This window comes from Poromitra crassiceps, assembly GCF_964638095.1.
Source record: "Poromitra crassiceps genome assembly, contig: HAP1_SCAFFOLD_816, whole genome shotgun sequence".
NCBI classification, from domain to species: Eukaryota; Metazoa; Chordata; class Actinopteri; order Beryciformes; family Melamphaidae; genus Poromitra; species Poromitra crassiceps.
In genome coordinates, this window is record NW_028151592.1 from 52,864 (window position 1) to 64,542 (window position 11,679).

The 11,679-nt window shown below is 40.3% G+C and overlaps 1 long non-coding RNA gene across 1 annotated transcript; it reads left to right on the forward strand.

Moving 5' to 3' along the window:
* Positions 1-1,081: 1,081 nt before the first annotated feature.
* On the forward strand, positions 1,082-9,323 carry LOC310771562. Its single transcript, XR_014552444.1, has 3 exons — positions 1,082-1,185; positions 6,724-7,065; positions 7,152-9,323. It is a non-coding gene; the product is annotated as an uncharacterized lncRNA (long non-coding RNA).
* Positions 9,324-11,679: the final 2,356 nt, after the last annotated feature.

Genomic DNA, 11,679 nt, shown 5'->3' on the forward strand with positions numbered 1-11,679 from the left:
TCTTGTTTTGTTTGCTATCACCTGTCTGTGTTGTGTGTTACACCATAAATGGTCCCTCTAGCTGCTGCTGCCCCAAGCAAAATGGTCCGCCCAAGCCTGCCTTGTTATTTTGGCTTTCCGGCAGACTAGATGCCTTGCGGCACATTGCTGCCTCTCACTGCACTGGTCGGATGGGGGATTACATCAGAATGGCACTATTTTCCACAGGAGCACTCCTGCCCAAGCATGCCTTGTTACTGCTGCTGTGTTTTGTGTATTTGTTCGACTCCTTGCAAAAAAAATAATTAATTGCCGCATTTTCAGGATGGGAGATATATTTTAGTGTTTAAAAAAAATTGCCTGGCTCCAATGCCCCCTAGTGGCGATGCCCCTGGAAGCTTACCCCTTTACGGCCCTGACTGACTATGGGCGGCCCTGACTGCACATGACATGAGGGGGAGAAGGACCCCGGTCCAAGTGACAGGCGAGATGTCTCCCCTCATCTGTAAAGACAGTCTGAAATGAACTAGTTGTGCCATTGTTTCCACGGGCACAACATGTTAATGCTCCCACCTTCTTTCCAGGCGAGCCAGAAGTATCTCAAACGAGCCTAAACATCACGATGCAGCGGGGGGAAAGTAGGCTACTTCCAAGCATGATTCCTATATATATTAGTGTTTGCTGGACATCTAACATTCATGACTGCAGTTAGTTGTTGCTGAGGCTAGGCATCTAAGCATTTGTTCATAACGTGAGCAGCAGGTGCAAAACAATCATTAAATCAACAAGCATGAGATACTTCATTAGGCCTATATGGAACGTTATAATTGCAAACCCTATATCTGAGTTATTTAGGCCTACTTAGCCTATTGCACAGACGTGTATTTTTTTTGAATCACATTGTTGCTCTGATTAATATTTCAATTCAAATAGCCTACATGTCACTCTTGTGTTAGAATGAGTAAATGGGCATTGACACTGTTTTTAAATAACTCTTGATCAATTCTCATTAATCTTTTATATTTTCTTTTTTACTTGTCTGTAGGCTACATACGTGCACTGCCAAGAGTTCTGGCAAAACCACGACACGTCCTGTGCAATCCACAGCTCCTTTTAGTCACAAGTAGACAGTTGTCTGCAGCGGACTCAGTGGTAGCCTGGTAGATTACATTCTTGCGACTCTGGTTATAGTCGGCCCATGAAATGGTAAGTAGCGTCTGTTACTGCTTAAATTTTAGGTAATTTCTGGTCTATGGTTGCCATGAAACTTTATAATGTTAGGCTAGTATGTCTTGAGAGTTTGGGAAATGCTTGATTTTAACCGTCATGGTTAGGAGGAATATGCTTGAATTTGAATACTCCTTGAAAAGATTTTAAACACAATCTGTTTTTCTACTCTACACAATCACTCATGTAAGCCAGCATATTTTAAAACAAAAATAAAACTGCTATCGCCTCGTGCACATCTACAATGGCAAAATCGCTTTTCCGCCTCGTCGCAGCATTTTGTGGGCGTGGAAACCAGCTTCCAGCTTGGAGCTGTAGCCTGTAGAAACCTTTTCAGGTCGAGGTACACAGGAGGGTGGGGGGAGGAAATGTGTAGGAAGAGCTGTCATTGGGTAGCTTCAACGAAAGGTCCCGCCCTAGTCCCGCCCCAGCCACATCTACGTGACGTTTGACGCGGGCTGACGCTGCTGCCCATCCACTTTGAATAGACCCTTCTCACGGGGGCCATTTTGTGCCGAAAGGGCAGGTTAAACACAGGTGCAAGCAAAACACTAAGGAGGGTTTCCAACTTCCATGATTGGAATTTGGAAACCCTCATTAGTGTTCTGCTTGCACCATCAAAGTCGGTCTCCATGAGCCAGGACAGACCCCCTTAGCCTGGGCAAACCCATCCCCCACGTGACCTGCTCTCAGACCTGTTCTCAGTCACTATGTAGTGACTGAGACCACTAGTGACTGGGAACTGAGAGAGCAGGTCACGTGGTGGCTGGGTTTACCTAGGCTAAGACGAGCTAATATCAGCCAGCCACCGTTCACTAATGTTACACATCAAAGGGCATCAAAACAAGTCCGCCTTTTGCTTGACTGCCTGAAACTCTGACTTAACCATAGCTCAAAATAACATTAAAATGTAATTGTATTTATTTATTTTAAAGGAGAATTGCACACTTTATTTTACCTCATTTTCTATGGTTTTTGTATTATTTATTTCTGTGCATCAAACTTGGAAAAATAAGAAGAAAGTAACTGCTTTCAACTGCTACACTTGTTGCCCAGTCTGTTTATAGAGTGTTGGGTTTATGTTTTGTTTTTATTTAATTTCATTTAGTTTAAAGGAGAATTGCACACTTTCTTGTACCCCATTTTCTAAGGGTTTTATATTTATTTATATTTATTTTAATGAAAAAGTACAGTACATGATGTAATGTAAATATGTTGGAGTCATATACACCGTGTGAGTGCACTTACAAATCTTACTACACAGGCATAAACACTTGTTTCTGCAGCTCTGACTAAAAGAGCCTGGAGCAGTGAGTTACTACTTCTTTAATTCAATGTTGATGAGCATCAAAGAAAATGGTTAATGTTCAGCTTGTGTTCATGTCAGGTCATTGAGACCTATTGAAAAGTTGTTCCTGTAGTGACGTACAGTACTAGTGAACACAGGTTTGGGCTGACTGAGCCACAGGCTCATGGAGACTTAGGGTACCAGGGGGACACAGAGGTCATGTTCCGGCCTAGTTTTCAGTCTTGTGATTTGAGAGATCTGATATCTTATTTTGTGCTAATAAATGACACTCACAATGTGTAGTCAAAGAGAGAAGTTATTCATCTAATAATTCGTGCTTCATCAAATTTCAATTTCTGATCAATTCCAGGATTTATATGGTTTAGTGATGTGAGATAACAGAAGAATGTACCTGTAGGAGAACCAAACAAGTTCTGTTTAGGCCTACAAAGTCTTACTTTGTATTTTGAGTTCTCCCCTGGAAGTGATTTTGGTATACAGTAGATGGGCCATTGTATTTAAACAAGCAGTATTCTACTGAGTGACCTGTATTCAGAATATATATATAGGGAGAAATTTAGTGTGTCATTGTAAACCCACAGCACAGTAAGGATGACATGTTCTTCATAGATCTAGCCTTTTCATTTTGCTCTTAAGTGCTTTCTCAAAGTACACCAAATTCATGCATTTTACTTTAAAATGTAAAAAAAAATCTTGCAGGGGTGTATGCCCCCGCACCTGCCTAGGGAGTCTGTGGTCCCCCACCACAACAACTCAAAATCCTGTGGGAAACAACTGCAGGTGCTCTGTTGTTTAAAATCCTATACCATAGTAAGTTGAAGCTGTCTGGCCCTGTCCTCCAACTGGTAACCACTGGAGAAGAGTAAACTGAGTCTTCCCCACGTGGCTTCTGTGGTTAAGGCCCAGAACTACTCTAATCAGTTTGTTCTGTGCCACCTGAAGTTTCTGTTTCAGGGCTTTGTTGAGGCCCCAGTACCAGGAACTGATGGCATAATCAAAGTGGCACTGGACTAACCATGATGCTAGAATTTTCAGGCATTCTCTGTTGAGCAGTCTGGACTTCCTGGCTAAAAACCTGGTTTTGGCATTTACTTTGCCTAAAACTTTTAATACCATGGTGGTGCCCCCTAAAGTCCCATCAAGGAAACAGCCTAGGGCTGACAGAGGGCTTGGCTATTATGGATACCCCTCCAGAAGTTAGTTCGAGTTTGGTCTCCTTACCTAATCTATATTTGGAGCCAAAGAGAATAGACTCGGTCTTGCCCAGGTGTAACAGCAGCCTATTGTCCCATAACCAAGTCTTAATTCTTCTATGGTATCGGTTAAAATATCCGGAATCTGAGTTAGGTTTTTATTTGATACTACAATGGCTGAATCGTCTGCATATAAAAAATAGATGACTAGAGCAGGCAGATTTCATATAATTAATATATAGTAAAAAGAGCAAAGGGCCAAGCACACTCCCTTGGCGGACCCCACAGGAAATAGGCATGGCCTCGGATAGTACACCGCCGACATCTACCTGTTGATCCCTCCCTGTCAGGTATGACTCCAGCCACCTAGTGGCAGAGTTGTCTAGCCCAAGGGCCTTTATTTTACATAGGAGAATACCATGGTCAACAGTGTCAAAGGCTTTCTGCAGGTCTAGTAAAACTAGGCCGCACATTTACCCGACATTAATTTCCTTCCTAATGAAGTCAGTAAGATATAAAAGACATGAGTCGGTTAAACATGATTTTCTAAAACCAGACTGCTGCTCGTAAAATAAATTATGATTGCATAGGTATTCATATATCTGATCATACACCACTCTTTCAAAAACCTTAGAAATTACACTAAAAATTGAGACTGGTCTGTAATTGCTAGGGTCTGACTTACTTCCTTTTTTATAGATAGGGGTTACTTTTGCGTGTTTGAGATCAGTAGGTACTTCTCCTTGCTCTAGAGAGAGGTTAATCATGTAAGTCAGGGGTGGCCAAACGTTTTTGGTTGTGGGCCGCATACAGAAAAATATAAGGAGTCGCGGGCCAAACAATATTAAGTGCAGCCGTTTTCGCGGCAAAAAAATTGGCCCAGAAAACCCTTGTGCCATCAAAAATGTAATTTCTACCTAAATAAATATGACACATAGTTGATTGATGTGCTCACCTATTACAATGGGTATTTCTGTATGTTTTCAAATGTTCTTTTCCTGTGCCAACAGGTTAAGACAACATAACATTAGTATTAAACATTCATTCAGTATTAAAAATGTTTAAAAATACATAGACCAGGTCAGGGTACTCAAGTATAACCCATTTTCAATGGTTTTATATTGAAAAAACAAAATGGGGGGAATCAATTTTTTTGTTTTTGTTTTTCCATTTCTTTTTCTTAATTTTTTTGTTTTTCAGTTTTTTCCCTTTTTTTTTTAGTTGTGAGGTCTCCAGACCAAATTTCAAGCAGAAGGCCACTCATGCATAATCCGATCACCCCCTGATGTCAGTCAAGTTCTAGCATGACGTGGTCAGTCAAAGTCCTAGTATGACGTCTGCAATGACGTCAAATATGACGTCAGTTAATTCTCATATATATAGCAAGGGTTCTACGTCACCTCTCTCTCTCTGGCCGATCATAGCAGCAGCTAGCTTCACGGCAGTCCATCTCCCCTGAAGCCGTCCTCCGAAGCGTTGTTTTGCTCCACCCACCTCCCCAGTCCGCCACCAACGAGTCTTGACTCCTGATCCCCTACTGTGCAAGCCAGTCCTAGAATGTAGCTCCGTGGGGGCCAAGTGGCGGCGTGTTTTCCTCCATCTAAATAGACAGTTTTACGGAGCTCCATTCATTCTAGGACTGGCTTGCACACTATTTCGATCACAACAACGCCTAGGACGGACAAAAACGCTGCGGAGATCACTGGGTGAGTCGTCAGATCATAATTAATGTGAGGAGAGGGCTCCAGGTTAAAAAAAAACGAAATTCTCCTTTAAGGAGTAAAGATTATTACCTAACCTGGTGGTCAACCAATGTCACGTTGCAATATCACATTGTACGGTGGCTGCCTGGTGACATCAAGATAGTTTTATTATTGCGTGGCCATGCATAGTATCTCATGGCCACGAGATACTAATGCGTGGGAACGAGATAACAATGCGTGGCCATGACTTACTAATGTGTGGCCACGAGATAATTAATATCTCGTTCCCATGTCTTAATTATCTCATGGCCACACAGTAAGTCGTGGCCACGCAATAGTAACTCGTGGCCACGACTTAATTATCTCGTTCCCACGCATTAGCATCTTGTGGCCATGAGATACTAATGAGTGGCCACGCAATAATAAAAAATATCTTGATGTCACCACCAGGCAGCCACCGTACATTTCAATAAATAGGGAACTGTAGAAGCTTTGGGATGCTTCGGGACATTTCAAGGCTGCATGCGTCTTCTTTACATCCTGCAGTTTTTCCTCCAGAATTTTTTCAGCAGCAGTGGGTGGAATTGATGCGTACAAAATTTGACAAGAATCGGCTAGTTGTCAGAGTCCAGACGCATGCACACAGGCATCATTTGGTGATTCCACTGGGAAAAATAAATTGAGGTTCTGGGCTAGCGCATGGTAAGTTTCCACCGATTGTACCCTTTTGGGCCTTTTCCCCAGAAAGGTTGTTGGCAATTTGAGCAATGTGTCACATCTGCCATCTTTCTGACTATCTTTGCTGTCACGCGTTTGGGGGCTGTGGCTAAAATGCATTGTAAAATATCTGTAGAAGACGAAATGATGCCAGTACGCATGCGTCTCGAGTGGACTCTTAAGACTAGCCGATTCTCGTCAAACGTTGTCTTTTAAAAGAATAACCGCTCACTTTTTGGAGCAACTAGGCTTCCGAATTCCGATATAATAAGGTTTCCCCATGCGACCCTACCTGTGACTTCAAAGTGCAGAAATAAGGTGGGTTTAATGCCTGGCACAGATTTCCTAAAGGATTTTGGCTAGGCGAATCGGGGGCTCCTCATTAGTGTAATAGAAGAGCCTGAGGGTTACATTTCACAGGCAACGTTGACATTAATTGCTGCAAATTTTGGAAATCCACGTGTGGACCAGACATTGGGCAGGCCGCTATTTGGGGAACCCTGGATTACTGCAAAGTTAATACATTCCTTGTACACAATTGGGTATTTGAGTTAGTATGTTTGACTTTTCTGCTTCCCCCCCCTTTGTCCCACAGACCTGCAAAACCTGACGGCATACCCAGGAGATAATGTCACTCTGAAATGTCAAACATTTCAGAATCTCAACAAAGCCATTCACTTGCTGCAGTGGACCAGACCAGACCTTGACCCCGAGGACTGTATCTTTTTTTACCGAGGTAATCGCTTACATCCATCCTTCCAGAATAAAGCTTTTGTGGACCGGGTGGAGCTGCTGGACAAAGAGATGAAGAGCGACCTGTCTGTCATATTTAAGAACGTGAGCAGAGAGGACGCTGGAACGTACAAGGGTCGTGCCGTAATTGAAACAACAATGGTGGAATTTAATTGCAGCATAATCCTCAAGGTTGAAAAGCCAAGTGAGTTGACCTGTTACACCAGTTATTTGGCATCTTTTCTCCTGACCAGGCATTATTTACCTGACACATATTTTTTCTGCTTTCAGGTGACATCAATGGAGTTGCTACACATGCTGCAGCTGCAATGGTGCTCCTTATACTCCTGGGATTCATTGGGCCACTGGACATTGTTGGTATTATTACCGACTAGTGCAGTGCCCGTTCCCCCATGCACCACCCTGTCGTCGTCACAACCTCATGCATCTCAAGCTGCCATTCGCGGACCCAAGTTTGGCATGTTTAAAGCCTGGTGATGACATCAGTGATGAGTAATGACATCACCATTATCCATTGCTGACTGAATGCATTTTGGTCTGCTTTTATTGGAAATATCTGTATATATAAGTTTGACTATTACCAAATAAGCTTTTTGTCACTAACAAAGTCAAAGACATTTCCTTTGAAATGTGATTCATTTGCTTTTTTTTTTTTTTTACCAAACTTTACATTCACAGATCCAAATTCTTAAGCAAAAGGCCAAACTTTCCAGAGCTGACTGCCTATATCAAACAATACATTTCAATGATGATGTACAAACAAAAAAGCTGTTAAAGCGTACAACTACTTCAAGCTTTACAGGATATTCATTTAAGTTATTCATTTTTCTTTTTTTCCACTTTTAGTAGCTGTCCCCCTGGTGAAATTGTGTTGAAGTTGGGTATATAATGTCATTGTATGTATTATGTTTTTAATGAATGAAAATGCAAATCCAAACACAGACACAAGGCTTATGATGAAAAGATCTCCATCACTCATTTGGGAGTTTCTTAAAGTAAAACGAGCCATTTAGAAGCATACTGCTGTCTTTCTCTTCCATTCCTGCACAGGCAGGAGACAGGAAACAGCGACGAAGGGACAAGATAGCGGCATGCGATTAAAAAAGAAAAACGGAAAAAAAACACTATTTCCTTCAGATAAGCTTCCTTTAATGGAGATGTTTCCCACTTTAATGTAATCTTAGCACGTTCGACTTTTGGACATTTGGATATTTTATGGAGGTTTAATACTATAGAACAAATTTTCTATATATCCATAATCCCTCATTGTGCAGGTTGCTGGCCTGTTTCCTTCAGATAAGCTATCATTAATTGTTTCCTCAACCACTTATATGTAATCTTTGCACGTTAGCCTTAAACGTTATGCTAAAGACCATTTATTTTATCTTTGTTCTGCTAAGGATGTTTGCTGGCTTCATATATCGCATTTATTTGGTGACTTCGCTATGTTTGACATGTTTTTTAAGCATGCAACATGTCAGGTTTTACTTCAGCTGTTATGGAAATTAATTTCTCACTCATCCACATAATCAACAGCATTTTCAGCCAATATGGAACGATGACCAAGTAAAGGCAGGAAAATAATTCAAAATGTGCCAGTGTTTCAAAATAACTCCTTTAAATTGTTCGGCACACTTGGTGTAGGCTACTTAGTGCTGAAAACAATTACATTGGACTGTAATAAGAAGTAATTTGTACCTGCGTACTGTGATAGCAAATTATTGATCACAGTACTTCACAGAGTTAACAAACAGTGTAGCCTACATCTTCACAAGTAGTTGATACGGGCAACAACACAAAACGCAACGCGTTTCAACCGTTGGTTTTCATCAGGCTGTATGGGAAAGCCTGATGAAAACCAACGGTTGTGTTGTTGTTTCCTGTCAAGATGTACACTGTTTGTTAACTCTGAAGTACGCAGAGTTAACAAGTTAGTTATATCTTACTGGGAATAATAGCCTATTTGATATTAAGTCTCTTTTTTTGTTTTCATTACTGTGAACCTTTTTAATCATCCTCCCTTTATTTATATATTACTGGGAACACTAGCCTATTTGTTATCAAGTCTCCCTTTATATCTATCACTGGGAATTTTTAATCATTCTCCCTTTACTTTTATTACTATTATTATTGTGTAATTCTATATGTAAATTCAAAAAAATGTTTAAACTAAGAGTACTTAACAAATACAAAACCCTAGTACAATCATGTACTTAAAAGCTATCATTATTATTATTATTATTTCCAAGATCTATTGAAAACTTTCCTTCTCGCTGTCAACTGATTCTTGCAACTATCTTATTTTTTTGTTTTTGAATTTTGATGTAATAAAATGTAAAAAAGGGTAGGCATTTATAAGCTACGGCTTCAGCCTACACCTTTTCGGTCTCCTATATATAAACGCACATTATTACTGTAATGCATTCATGTGAAACTGAAAAATTGACCGAAATAAATTATTTACTTACTTACTTACTTACTTACTGGGAAGTGTATTTGGTGTTTGAAGGCTGATGCTTATGTATTCTGATTACTCTGTATTTATTATGATTGTCTGACACCTGCAGTGTCTATTAGGCACCGTTGTCAGCCTGATTGCCTGACTGCTATTGGCTGCTGCGGCACTCCCTTTTGCCTACATATAACTGTGGTCTGCATTCAGAATCCACTTTTGCCAGATGAAGGTTGTGTGACCGAAACGTTGCTCTATTTAAATAAAAGTCTTAAGTAAAGTCAGTGTGCGGGAGTTGAGTTGAGTTTAAGTTGAGTATTCTCAACTTACCTGATGCTCCTACGCACCTGACGTACACGGTTTGTGCAGAGATCACCCCTCTTCTATAGCATCTTGTTTCAAATTTTGCCAACATTTTGGACACATGCTCAAAGTCAGTGTCTTTGGTGCAGATGCGTTTCATAATTGGCTGTATGGCAAACTCTTTTTCAATTCGATGGTGGCTGTCGGCCCTAAGTAATGTATTGCAGTCTGTTGGCTTAGTGTACAGATCTGTATACAACTTGTTACCTTCCTTTATAATCCATAGATCAAGAACATTTATTTTATTAACATCAAACTGCATAGTGAGGAGATAATTCATTTAGCAGGATGTGAAATTCATTCAGTTGTTCAGCCCTTCCTCCCCAAATGACCAAAACATCATCAATCTGGATTTTGAAAGGCCTATGGAAATTTCACAGAGTCTGACATCTAATATCTTGGCATGGTAATATTGTGATATGGCATAGCTTGTCTTCCTGGTTTTAAAGGCTGCATTACAGTAAAGTGATGTCATTTTCTGAACTTACCAGACTGTTCTATTATTTATTTGCCTTTACCCACTTAGTTCCACTTAAATCCACATTACTGATGATTGGTTATTAAAAATCTCACTGTAAATATTTTAGCACCAATAGTCATCGCGACAATATTGTTGCAAAATACATTATACAAGGTGCAATATTTTGAGCCGGAGACAGTAGCCTACATAGACCAAACATTTCAAAGGACTAGCATGTTCAGTTCAGTTAGGGTCAGATCTTCCTGATGCCCTACAAGGGGCAAAGGTGTCTTCATCAGGTAGGTGGCTACTATAAATGCTGTCATACTGAGGTCAGTGTATTTGGTAGCCGCAAAGAAGCAATTCGTTTTGAAAAAACCACAATGCTGAATTCAATGGGATTGTCCCTTTTCATGGCAGCTGCTTTCAATGGTTGGAGCAGCAACAGTGGAAAGGTGAGTTAGGGCAGAAAGTTACTAAGCTACAATGTGTCAAATTCTAAATACTGGCAGAATGGTAATGGAAGTGCCATACGTTTGGCTGTAGAATAGTAAGATTGTCTTGCTAAAATCATACAGTAATAGTGAAGCATTTGTCTTTCTATCAAGACAAATAATCTACTTTAAAGAATCTAAAATATAAGACAGTTTGGATTTAACACATTTTTGGTCACGTGGTCATTTGTGTTATTTCACAGTACAAACTTTTGACTCGTAGTGTACTTTATATTCTGGTATAAAACTAAAACTCAGTCATTACTTAAAACTATTGAAATCGTGAGTAAATAATTTCAAAATCGATGTACAGAGTTCTGGATTTGCTTGCTGCAGCTACTAAAGCATCTTCATTGTATTCAGTCTCTACTGTCGGACATCTTGGCAGAAAGGGAGACAAATGGCCGCCCTGGTCCCTTTCATAAATCTTTATTTCACAGATCCCCTGTAACAGGAGGCCTAGGCAGCCAGGCTCATTATACATTTACATACACTGTCTGTGGCCCCGCCTCCTTACAACACTCCCCCAAGTTAAATAAGAATTCAAGACAAAAAGAACAAACACACACACATTGTTCAACTTAAGAGATAACAATAGCAATATCATAACAACGACGATAATAATAACAACCATTGTCAAATATGATGTATTTCCAGGGTCGTATATTTTCTAAAATTTGTTACACAGTCAGTCATTTTTAAGGTGCACCATGAAATCTGCATGTGACATTTCAATAAAACGCGACAAATGCGGCACCGTAACACGCAGTGAAGACAGAGAATACTTGTTGCGTTTTTTTTCTTTCTGTTTATGTCGTTTTTTTTATATATATATATATATTTTTTTTTATGTGTTTTTATTTTTCCTGGCAGAGTTGAGCTCCTCCTCCTCGATGTCCTCTGTGGCAGATAGATGTGACAGTGAATTCAGCGCAGTTCATCGTTTGTTTGGCACACTTGTTTGTAAGCCGCTGTGGTGTGTGGCACGTATCTCTTAGCTGAAGCAGAGACATTCTGTAAGGCGCGTCT